Below are 12,761 nucleotides of genomic sequence, written 5' to 3'. Positions count from 1 at the left end.
TCGTAAGAACTTTATTTTCCTGTCACGTTGGTTCTCCACCTCACTCTGAAATTCCTTGAACTTTTCAAAGGTCTCAGACTTGTGTTTCATCAAGTAGACATACCCATATCTACTTAAGTCATCAGTGAGGGTGAGAACATAACGATAGCCACCGCGAGCCTCAACGCTCATTGGACCGCACACATCAGTATGTATGATTTCCAATAAGTTGGTTGCTCGCTCCATTGTTCCGGAGAACGGAGTCTTGGTCATCTTGCCCATGAGGCATGGTTCGCATGTGTCAAATGATTCATAATCAAGAGACTCCAAAAGTCCATCTGCATGGAGCTTCTTCATGCGTTTGACACCAATGTGACCAAGGCGGCAGTGCCACAAGTATGTGGGACTATCATTATTAACCTTACATCTTTTGGTATTCACACTATGAATATGTGTAACATCACGTTCGAGATTCAATAAGAATAAACCATTGACCAGCGGGGCATGACCATAAAACATATCTCTCATATAAATAGAACAACCATTATTCTTGGATTTAAATGAGTAGCCATCTCGCGTTAAACGAGATCCAGATACAATGTTCATGCTCAAAGCTGGCACTAAATAACAATTATTGAGGTTCAAAATGTAGCGTGCCGACGGCGATCACATCGACCTTGGAACCATTCCCGACGCGCATCGTCACCTCGTCCTTCGCCAGTCTCCGCTTATTCCGCAGCTCCTGTTTTGAGTTACAAATATGAGCAACCGAACCGGTATCAAATACCCAGGAGCTACTACGAATACTGGTAAGGTACACATCAATAACATGTATATCACATATACCTTTGGTGTTGCCGGCCTTCTTGTCCTCTAAGTACTTGGGGCAGTTCCGCTTCCAGTGACCATTTCCCTTGCAATAGAAGTACTGAGACTGATTTACCGGGCGCGGCAACTCCCTTGCCGTCCTTCTTGAAGTTCTTTTTAGCCTTGCCCTTCTTAAAACTAGTGGTCTTATTCACCATCAACACTTGATGTTCCTTTTTGATCTCCACCTCCGCTGATTTCAACATTGAATATAACTCAGGAATGGACTTCTCCATCCCTTGCATATTGTAGTTCATCACAAAGCTCTCGTAGCTAGGTGGGAGCGACTGGAGGATCCTGTCAATGACCGAGTCATCTGGGAGATTAACTCCCAACTGAGACAAACGGTTGTGTAACCCGGACATAGTGAGTATATGCTCACTGACAGAACTGTTTTCCTCCATCTTACAACTGTAGAATTTGTCGGAGACTTCATATCTCTCGACCCGGGCATGAGCTTGGAAAACCATTTTCAGGTCTTGGAACATCTCATATGCTCCGTGTTGCTCAAAACGCCTTTGGAGCCCCGGTTCTAAGCTGTAAAGCATGCCGCACTGAACCAGGGAGTAATCATCACTACGCGACTGCCAGGCGTTCATAACGTCTTAAGTTGCTGGGAAAATGGGTGCGTCACCTAACGGTGCTTCAAGGACATATGCTTTCTTGGCAGCTATGAGGATGATCCTCAAGTTCCGGACCCAGTCCGTATAGTTGCTACCATCGTCTTTCAGCTTGGTTTTCTCTAGGAACGCGTTGAAGTTGAGAGCAACATTAGCGTGGGCCATTTGATCTACAAGACATATTGCAAAGATTTTTAGATTATGTTCATGATAATTAAGTTCATCTAATCAAATTCTTTAATGAACTCCCACTCAGATAGACATCCCTCTAGTCATCTAAGTGATACATGATCCGAGTCAACTAGGCCGTGTCCGATCATCACGTGAGACGGACTAGTCATCATCGGTCAACATCTTCATGTTGATCGTATCTTCTATACGACTCATGTTCGACCTTTCGGTCTCTCGTGTTCCGAGGCCATGTCTGTACATGCTAGGCTCGTCAAGTCAACCTAAGTGTTTTGCATGTGCAAATCTGGCTTACACCCGTTGTATTCGAACGTTAGAATCTATCACACCCGATCATCACATGGTGCTTTGAAACAACGAACCTTCGCAACGGTGCACAGTTAGGGGGAACACTTTCTTGAAATTTTAGCGAGGGGTCATCTTATTTAAGCTACCATCGTTCTAAGCAAATAAGATGTAAAAACATGATAAACATCACATGCAATCAAATAGTGACATGATATGGCCAATATCATTTTGCTCCTTTTGATCTCCATCTTCGGGGCGCCATGATCATCATCATCACCAGCATGACACCATGATCTCCATCATCGTGTCTTCATGAAGTTGTCTCGCCAACTTTTACTTCTACTACTATGGCTAATGGTTAGCAATAAAGTAAAGTAATTACATGGCGTTTTCATTGACACGCAGGTCATACAATAAATTAAGACAACTCCTATGGCTCCTGCCGGTTGTCATACTCATCGACATGCAAGTCGTAATTCCTATTACAAGAACATGATCAATCTCATACATCACATATAGCATTCATCACATCCTTTTGGCCATATCACATCACACGGCATATGCTGCAAGAACAAGTTAGACGTCCTCTAATTGTTGTTGCGAGTTTTTACGTGGCTGCTATAGATTTCTAGCAAGAACGTTTCTTACCTACGCCAAAAACCACAACGTGATATGCCAATTGCTATTTACCCTTCATAAGGACCCTTTTCATCGAATCCGATCCGACAAAAGTGGGAGAGACAGACACCCGCTAGCCACCTTATGCAACTAGTGCGTGTCAGTCGGTGGAACCTGTCTCACGTAAGCGTACGTGTAAGGTCGGTCCGGGCCGCTTCATCCCACGATGCCGCCGAATCAAGATAAGACTAGTAGCGGCAAGTAAATTGACAAAATCGACGCCCACAACAACTTGTGTTCTACTCGTGCATAGAAACTACGCATAGACCTAGCTCATGATGCCACTGTTGGGGATCGTTGCAGAAACTAAATTTTTTTACGCATCACCAAGATCAATCTATGGATAGACTAGCAACGAGGGAGAGGGGAGTGTATCTTCATACCCTTGAAGATCGCGATGCGGAAGCATTACTAGAACGTGGATGAGGGAGTCGTACTCGCGGCGATTCAAATCGCGGAAGATCCGATCTAATGCCGAACGGACGGCGCCTCCGCGTTCAACACACATACAGCCCGGGGACGTCTCCTCCTTCTTGATCCAGCAAGGGGAGAGGAGAAGTTGAGGGAGAGCTCCGGCAGCACGACGGCGTGGTGGTGGAGCTTGCAGTTCTCCGGCAAGGCTTCGCCAAGCACTACGGAGGAGGAAGAGGTGTTGGGGAGGGAGAGGGCTGCGCCAGGGGAAGGGTCCGGCAGCCCTCCCACCTCCCCTCTATTTATAGGGGCAAGGGAGAGGGGGGCCGGCCCCCTCCAGATGGATCTAGAGGGGGGCGGCGGCCAAGGGGGGAGGCTTGCCCCCCAAGCCAAGGGGCGCCCCCTTTAGGGTTTCCCCCCAACCCTAGGCGCATGGGCCCTAGGGGGTTTGGTGCCCAGCCCACCTAGGGGCTGGTTCCCCTCCATATTCAGCCCATAGGGCCCTCCGGGGCAGGTGGACCCTCCATGGACCCCCGGAACCCTTTCGGTGGTCCCGGTACAATACCGATAAACCCCCGAACACTTCCGGCGACCGAATAAGGACTTCCCATATATAAATCTTTATCTCCGAACCATTCCGGAACTCCTCGTGACGTCCGGGATCTCATCCGGGACTCCGAACAACATTCGGTAACTGCATACTAATTCCCATAACAACTCTAGCGTCACCGAACCTTAAGTGTGTAGACCCTATGTGTTGGGGATATAACTACTGAGTATAAACCGCCCAGGAGGGGCCGGGTTATACCCATAATGAGTTATTCATATTGAAACCCATGAAGACAAGGAGTATGGCGCTTTACGGAGGAGATCTAACATGAAGGCCCAGGGCCCGAAGACGGATTAGGGCCCGTGAACATAAACCGCCATATGATGTAACTTGTGTTGTAAGATAGGAAAGGGTAGAAACCGAGCCGGACACGTTTATGAGCCGGCCGGGATTCTGTAAACCGCCGGGCGTCAACCTGTGTATATAAAGGGACGACCCGGCGGCGGTTCAGGGACAAGAAACAACAGATCGAGAGCCAGGCAAAGCGTATTTGCTCCCTGGTCATCGAAACCCTAGCAATTCCACCACAACTGGATTAGGCTTTTACCTTCACCGTAAGGGGCCGAATGTCACGCCCAAGATGCGACCCTATCCTAAAGGAACACGAAGGTCCCACCAAGGATAGAAGCGCATCTTGAAGACGCTTTTGCAAGGTGGATATCATTACATCAACATTACATAATATTTGGGGATACATACAAGGCATACACATGCCGCAAGAATACATCAATACATCATACATAAGATCAACATCCGACTACGGATGAAACATAAACAGAAACTCACACGACATCCACCCTGCTAGCCCAGGCTGCCGACCTGGAACCTATCCCCTGATCGAAGAAGAAGCAGAAGAAGAACTCCAAAACAAGTAAACATCGCTCTCGCGTCATGATCATCGCAAAACCTGTACCTGCAACTGATGTTGTAGTAATCTGTGAGCCACGAGGACTCAGCAATCCCATTACCATGGGTATCAAGACTAGCAAAGCTTAATGGGAAAGGAAAGGATAAGGTGGTGAGGTTGCAGCAGCGACTAAGCATGTATGGTGGCTAACTTACGCAAATAAGAGCGAGAAGAGAAGCAAAGGAACGGTCGTGAAACTAACAATGATCAAGAAGTGATCCTGAACTCCTACTTACGGCAAACATAACCCAGAAACCGTGTTCACTTCCCGGACTCCGCCGAGAAGAGACCATCACGGCTACACACGCGGTTGATGCGTTTTAATTAAGGTCAAGTGTCAAGTTCTCTACAACCGGATATCAACAAATTCCCATCTGCCACATAACCGCGGGCACGGATTTTGAAAGATAAAACCCTGCAGGGGTGTCCCAACTTAGCCCATCATAAGCTCTCACGGTCAACGAAGGATATTCCTTCTCCCAGGAAGACCCGATCAGTCTCGGAATCCCGGTTACAAGACATTTCGACAATGGTAAAACAAAACCAGCAAGACCGCCCGATGCGCCGACATCCCGATAGGAGCTGCACATATCTCGTTCTCAGGGCACACCGGATGAGCCAGACGTCGGGTTGGCATAGACCCTGGTTGCCCAGGGGGCGCCGGACATCGCTCGGTTTGGACCAGCACTTGGAGAAGCACTGGCCCGGGGGGGGGGGGTAAAATAAGATGACCCTCGAGAGAGCGACTCCCTAGGGAAAAGAAATAGGCTAGGCAAATGGTAAAACCAAGGTTGGGCCTTGCTGGAAGAGTTTTATTCAAAGCGAACTGTCGAGGGGGTCCCATAAATCACCCAACCGTGTAAGGAACGCAAAATCCGGGAACATAACACCGGTATGACGGAAACTAGGGAGGCAAGAGTGGAACAAAACACCAGGCATAAGGCCGAGCCTTCCACCCTTTACCAAGTATATAGATGTATTAATAATATAAGAGATATTGTGATATCCCAACATAAACATAATCCAACATGGAGCAATCTTCATCTTCACCTGCAACTAGCAGCGCTATAAGAGGGGCTGAGCAAAGCGGTAACATAGCCAAACAACGGTTTGCTAGGAAGGGTGACAAAGGTTAGAGGTTCATGGCAATTTGGGAGGCTTGAGGAGCAAGTGAATAGGTAGCGCAGCATAGCGATAGAACGAAGCAACTATCATAGCAATGATAGTAATGATATCCAAGGTGACGGTCATCTTGCCTGAAATCCCGCTAGGAAGAAGAACGAGTCCATGAAGAAGATGAAGCCACGAAGACGAACGAATCCTCACGATCGCAACGACACGGGAACTATCGAGAAGAAGCACACAACAAGGTAAACACACCACACATGAACAAGGCATGATGCTCAATCAAGTATGATGCATGACAAGGCTAAATGACGTTACTCATGACAAGAGATGATGCATACAAGAACAACACATCAAGGCAAGTTTGAGGCCGGAAACAACATATAACAAATCCGGTTAGTCCTCATATGCAAATTTCGAAATTGGTCCAGAACTGAATAACATCAAGTTGAAGTTGTTAAACAACAAGTTAAGAGCATCATGATGATCTACACGAAATTCTAGTCAAGTTACATATACAGTTCATTAGATTCGGAGCTACGGCCTAGAAGATATGAGCAAAACAAGTTAAACATGGCATTGATGCAAAATGCATACAAACATCAAGCAAACACCTCAAAACAAGGATGCAATAATATAATATGGAACTACATACAAATCTAAGCAAGTTTCATATAGAGCACATTCAAAACAGAGCAATGGTGCAACACATACACTCCAAACAAGACATAGCAACAATCTGACCAAAACAGCAACTAGGCAACTAGCAAGCATCAAAAGAATATGCTATAGCAGCTCAACATGAAAACAAAAGGCATGGAAATGATGTACAGGTAAAGGACAACAAAACATGAACACTGAGCTATCTCCAGAAATCACTAAAACATGCTCAAAAGGACATGGCAAGATTGCAAATAATAACAGATTCACAGACTAAGTGAAATTACTGGACATGGCAGAAATAGCATCAGGTTGCAATGTTGAGAGCACGAAATCAACATGCTACAGGAACTTAACATGGCAAAAAAAGGCATGGCATGAATCTACTCAAAGCATATAACAAAAGTCCCTTACTGACCATAAGCCAAAAAGGACCAGAAGATATGATGGCAACCATGTAAACATAGCAAGTTTCGTTATCAGGTTTCAGACTTAGCAGAAAACAGAGCATGGCAGAAACGATAATATGTAGGCATCTTGGTGAGCTTGATGCACTCACCACAAAGCAATGCATGACAAAACAAGCATACCTACAGAAAGAGAGAATGCTTATGAAGCTATCCATGGCAAGAGAAAATACATAGCATGTATGAAACAACTACAACAAGCTTGGCAAAATTGAATAACATGTAAACAATCTGCCAGAAATATTTTATAGCAAAAGTAGAGCAAGATTGAGTCATGCTATGGAACTCCATAATTGAAAACAAGGGCAGGAATGGATCAATTACAACAATATATACAAAACATCCTTACTGAACATCTCCAAAATATGCATGGATCTCTCTGAAGCATCAAGTTTACATGGCAACAAAATAACAGCAGACAAAGACAAATCACTGTCCCTGAAATCAGAAACATTACGGAGCCTACTTTGCATGCTTGTGCTAGTCACCACAGAGATCACAAAAATACATGGCATACACCTCTGTAAAGATGGCATGGCATACACCAAAACACATGTAGAGCTCATGCCCATAAGATGCACAGATTAAATGAGACAAATATAACAAATCTCCAAGTTCTGCTAAGAACCAGCAGACAACAGCAAGTAGCACTCTTGCAACGATGATTTGGGCATCAAAATGGACTCAAATGAACATGGTGCAATTGAACAAAATGTAGAGCATCACGAGACGAACAATTCGATATATTAGATGCTTGAAACGAAGCTATATGCAAAGAGTTATGCAATGTTGAACAGGGGCATGTGATGTAGAATAAAATGACTTGGCAGTTTTCGGGGGGGGGGGGGGGGGGGGGAGTCAACGTACGGGGATCTTACTGGATCTGGATCGGGCTTGCACGGGGATCGAGGCGGGGCCGCGGGGAGCCGGACGGCGGCGGGAGGCGGCCGGCGACTTGCCGGAGATGGCGGGGCGGCGAGGTCGCGCGGGGAGGCGCGGGGCACACCGGCGGCGGGGCGGGCGGCGCACGCCGGCGGGCTGGCGAGGTCGCGGGCTCGGGCGCCGGCGCAGGAGGCGCGCGCGGAGGCGGCGGGGTCCGGCGATGCAGGACGCCGGCGGCGAGGCAGCGGCCGCGGGCGGCGGAGCGCACCGGGCGGCGGGCGGCCGCGGCGGAGGAGCGGGCGGGCGAGGCGCGCGGCCGGCTCAGGCGCGCGGGCCGCGGCGGGCCACGGGCGGCGGGGAGGAGAGAGAGGGTGGCGGGGCTGACGTGGCAACGCCGGATTGGCCGGGAGCGGCGGCGCGGACATGTCCGGCGGCGGGGATCTTTGTCCGGTGGTGCGAGGTGGAAGGATCTAGGGTTTGTACCGCGAAATTTCGGGGGGAGGTGCAAATATATAGGCAGAGGGAGCTAGGAGAGTCCAAACGGGGTGCGGTTTTCTCCCACGCGATCGTGATCGAACGACCGAGAGTATGGCGGAGACTTAGAGGGGTTTTGGGACTGTTTGTAGGGGGGTTTTGCTGCAACACGCAAACGAACTTTGCGGATTCCCGGTTAACCATTGGAGTACCAAACGACCTCCAAATGGAACGAAACTGGACCGGTGGTCTACCGGGGGTATACCAAGGCCACTTGACAAGACTCGGTCCATTCCGAGGACGTTCAACGCCCGCTCACGAAAAAGAAACAAGAGGGGTCCGCCGGAGGAGATGGGAGTGCCGGATTGCAAAACGGACAACGGGGAAAATGCTCGGAAGCATGAGACGAACACGTATGCAAATGCAATGCACATGATGACATGATATGGGATGCAGATGATGACATGGCAAAGTGCGACACGCAAGCAAATGACATGGCAACAACGACGAATAACTGGCAGACGCCTGGCGCATCGGATCTGGGGCGTTACACCGAACCAGTATAAACTCCTTGCGTCCTTTGTCCCGCTTTAACCCCTTTAAGCTAACTACGTCGCGATGGCTCCATGACTAAGTCCTTACGCTAGGACATCTGCCGTGACAAAACCACGACAGTTGGCGCCCACCGTGGGGCTATCGCACGATGGTTTCAAGTTCTTAGAGGGCAGCTTCGAAGGGCTCAAGGGATATGATGTGGGCCGGATGACCAAGAGTCGTCGGGGCAAGCTCTACATCGACGATGCAAGTTGGGGCCCCGAGGCCGGCTCAATTGAGTATGGGTATCGGGTCCCCTTCGGCGGTATTCACATCTTCATTAGCAAGCTCGGCGAACCGGGCCCCGAGCCGGACATCTGCACCGACATCGTCGAAACGGCTCAGCGTGCGAGACTCGCCCGGGTTCAGCCTGCCATGAAGCGTGCCTTTGTGGGAGTCGTCCACGGAGCGGAATCTGAGGATAGATCGGTATCTGGTGGTGAAACCGTCGTTTACTCTGATGACGAGTCATCTACCGGAGAGACCGAGTCATTGTACCAACTGCAAGATGGACGGTTTGGGGGCTGTTCCGATGGCGACAGTATTCCGGACCCCTTCGATCCGCCGAGCCGAGTTGCGATCTTCATGGCCGGTACACAGTCAGCGCAGCACTCTTCGACCACAGCAGCGATGATCTCCGGTTCGGCGGCGGCGACAGCAGCTGGGGCAGGAGGCCCTGCGCAACCGCCAGTTCAGGTTTTGTCCTATTTATTCGACACTTTGGCAACACTGCTGGCGGATGAAGTTAACCCGGCGGATCAGGATCAGCATAACGCAGAAGTTGCGAAGGTGAAGGATCAGATAGCTCAAGCCAAGGCAGACTTGGCAGCCGAGAACACCAGGATGGCTGCAGAGCGGGCCGAGTTGGATGCACAGGCTTATCGGCTTATGTTGGATCAGAACGCGTCAAATGTTGTAATGAGGAGAAGGTACTGGTCTCACCTGCCTCCGGTTTATGAGGCAAGGAATCTCTTTAACACGCCAGGAGCAGGGACCAGCAACTAGCCAGTGGTAAACTGGGTAGAAGCACCTGGAACGGGGACGCCGGTTCAGCCGTGCACAATGGATCCGTCTCGTCAGAATGTCCCGTCACAGCACGTGTCAATGCCTCCGGGCCATTACTCCAACCCCTTGGATAACATAGTCGCCGCTGCTTCACGATTGGCGGCCCTCCTAGTCGAAGGCGAGTCCCCCGTATTGAGACGCGACAGGCTAGGGAGCTCCTTCAGACAGCTTTGACTCAGCAGCAGGCTTATTCGTACAGCCACGAGAGGATTCATTCCACCCCCCGCCCAAGCCGGAGTTACAGCAGGCATATTGATGAACCGGCTGTGTCAAGCAGTGCCCGGAACCGTAACCTGCCTCGAGGGCATAACCCGGCGGGCGGTGGTGTTGATGCTCAGAACGTGGTGGATCAAGGTAGAGCACGCCGAGAGGCCGAGTTAGCGGCACAGTACGCGGCCCGTCAGCTTACTCCGGTTCGTCCAACAACTTCGGTGGAACCAGGTGTTGCTTTCAGTTCTTTAGGGGTGTTGTGTCTCACCTCGGCTCTACGTAATGTGCGGATGCCCAAAGATTTCAAAGGTCCTCGTAAAGTGCCCAATTACACTGCCGACTTACCCCCCGAGTCATGGGTCGAAAGCTATGAGATGGCGATGGAGATGCTGGATGTGGATGATGCGGCATGCGCTAAATACTTCACCACGATGTTGGAAGGAATAGCTCGCACTTGGTTGAAAAGTTTGCCAGCTAATTCCATTGGATCATGGGCCGAGTTAAAGGCCCGGCTTATCCAGAATTTCAAAGACACGTGCAAGAAGCCCATGTCAATTGTGGACTTAGCCGCCTGTGTCCAAGAAGAAGGTGAATCAACAACCCATTGGGTGCGCCGGGTCTCGGTGATCCTGCATTCATCGGATCGCATCAACGCCGATACAACAGTCTTGAGGTTGGAAGGAAATTGCCAGTTCACGCCTCTGAAGCTGATGCTAGGACGACTCAAGCGTCACTGCAATGACATGGGAACGGTTATGGCAGCTCTGGTTAAGTATGCTGACTCTGATAGTACCAAGGACCCCGAGTCTGACGATGAAAAGCCGGGAACGGGAAACAAGAGCGGCAGCACCAAAGGGCAACAGCATAACCCGACGGGCCATGGAAACAACGGTAAGCGTAAAGCGGATAACAACTTAGATTTTGTGGCTAACACCAACACGCAGAATAATGGTCAGCGTCGTAAGGGTAAACCGCCCCCGCGGAGTGGAGGATCAGGTGTCAATCTTGAGCACCTGTTAAACCAGCCTTGCCCAAGGCACGGGACGTGAGAAAGGCCAGCTACGCACCTCTGGAAGGATTGCTTTATTATGCGGGAGTTCAAAAACTCGGATCTTTTCCAATATGATCATGGACCGTCCGGCGGTTCAGGACCCGGTTCTCATGGGCCGGGTTATGGTGGAGGCAGTTCTGGCTCAGGATTTCAAGGTAATCAAGGCGGACATGGCAGTCAAGGCAGTCAAGGCAACCAGGGTGGTTATAATCATCAGGGGAGTCAGCAGCAGCAACAGTCGGGTTACCAGAGCAACCCGAAGCAGTTGAATAGTGGGCAATATCATGTCTTCACCACTAGTCTGTGCAAGCGTGATCAGAAGCTTCATAAGAGGGCAGTGAACTCCGTTGAACCGGCAGCGCCCCGTTACTTGTGCTGGTCTGAACAACCCATTGTGTGGAGTCGAGAGGATCATCCGCCCCGGGTTGATAATCCGGGTCATCTGGCATTGGTGGTAGCGCCTCAGGTTGGAGGGTATAAGTTCACCAAGGTGCTCATGGATGGGGGGAGCAGTATCAATATCCTTTATTATGAAACCTTTCGTCGCATGGGGTTGACAGATAAAAATCTTAAACCGTCGAACACTGTTTTCCATGGTGTGGTGCCTGGTAAATCGGCGTATCCAGTTGGCAAGATAGCTCTGGAGGTTGCTTTTGGATATGATCATGATTCAAGATCAGAGACATTGATTTTTGAAGTGGTGAAAATCAAGAGCCCTTATCATGCCCTGTTTGGACGGCCGGCTTATGCTAAGTTCATGGCAAGGCCCTGTTATGTTTATCTACAGCTCAAGATGCCGGGTCATAAGGGGACCATCACGGTACATGGCAGCCGTAAGATAGCTTTGGAATGTGAAGAAGGTGATGCGGCCTATGCTGAGTCGGTTTGTGCAACAGAGGAGTTGAAGTTCTACAAGGACAATGTTGATCCGGCGGATATGACTTCTTTGAAAAATCCAACTATAGAGCATGATCTGGCCTTGAAGTTTAAATCGGCTGATGAGACTAAGCTGGTTGATTTTGTTCCTGGCGATTCATCCAAGCAGTTTAGCATCAGCGCTAACCTAGATCCAAAATAGGAAAGCGCGCTCATCGAGTTCATCCATGAGAACCGGGACATCTTTGCATGGAAACCTTCTGACATGCCAGGTGTACCGAGGGAACTCGCTGAGCACACTCTTAATATCGATCCCAAGTTTAAACCGGTCAAGCAGTTTCTTCGCCGTTTTAATGAAGAAAGGCGCAAGGCCATTGGTGAGGAGGTAGCCCGGCTCTTGGCAGCAGGGTTTATTGTGGAGGTTTTTCACCCTGAGTGGTTAGCTAACCCGGTGCTGGTACTTAAGAAGAACGGCACTTGGCGTATGTGTGTGGACTACACAGATTTGAACAAGGCTTGTCTAGCTAATCCCTTTGCTCTCCCTCGTATTGATCAAATCATTGATGCTACGGCGGGTTGTGAGCGTTTGAGCTTTCTGGATGCTTATTCTGGTTATCATCAGATCAAAATGGCATTTAAGGACCAGGAGAAGACAACTTTTATAACTCCCTTTGGAGCCTTCTGCTATGTATCTATGCCTTTTGGGCTCAAGAGTACCCAGGCGACTTATCAGCCCTGTGTGCAGAATTGTCTTCATAATCAGATTGGGCGCAATGTTCATGCTTATGTGGATGATATTGTGGTGAAG

The sequence above is a fragment of the Triticum aestivum genome, chromosome 2D (genome assembly GCF_018294505.1).
Source record: "Triticum aestivum cultivar Chinese Spring chromosome 2D, IWGSC CS RefSeq v2.1, whole genome shotgun sequence".
Lineage (NCBI taxonomy): Eukaryota > Viridiplantae > Streptophyta > Magnoliopsida > Poales > Poaceae > Triticum > Triticum aestivum.
Note: the sequence above shows the minus strand (reverse complement) of the source record.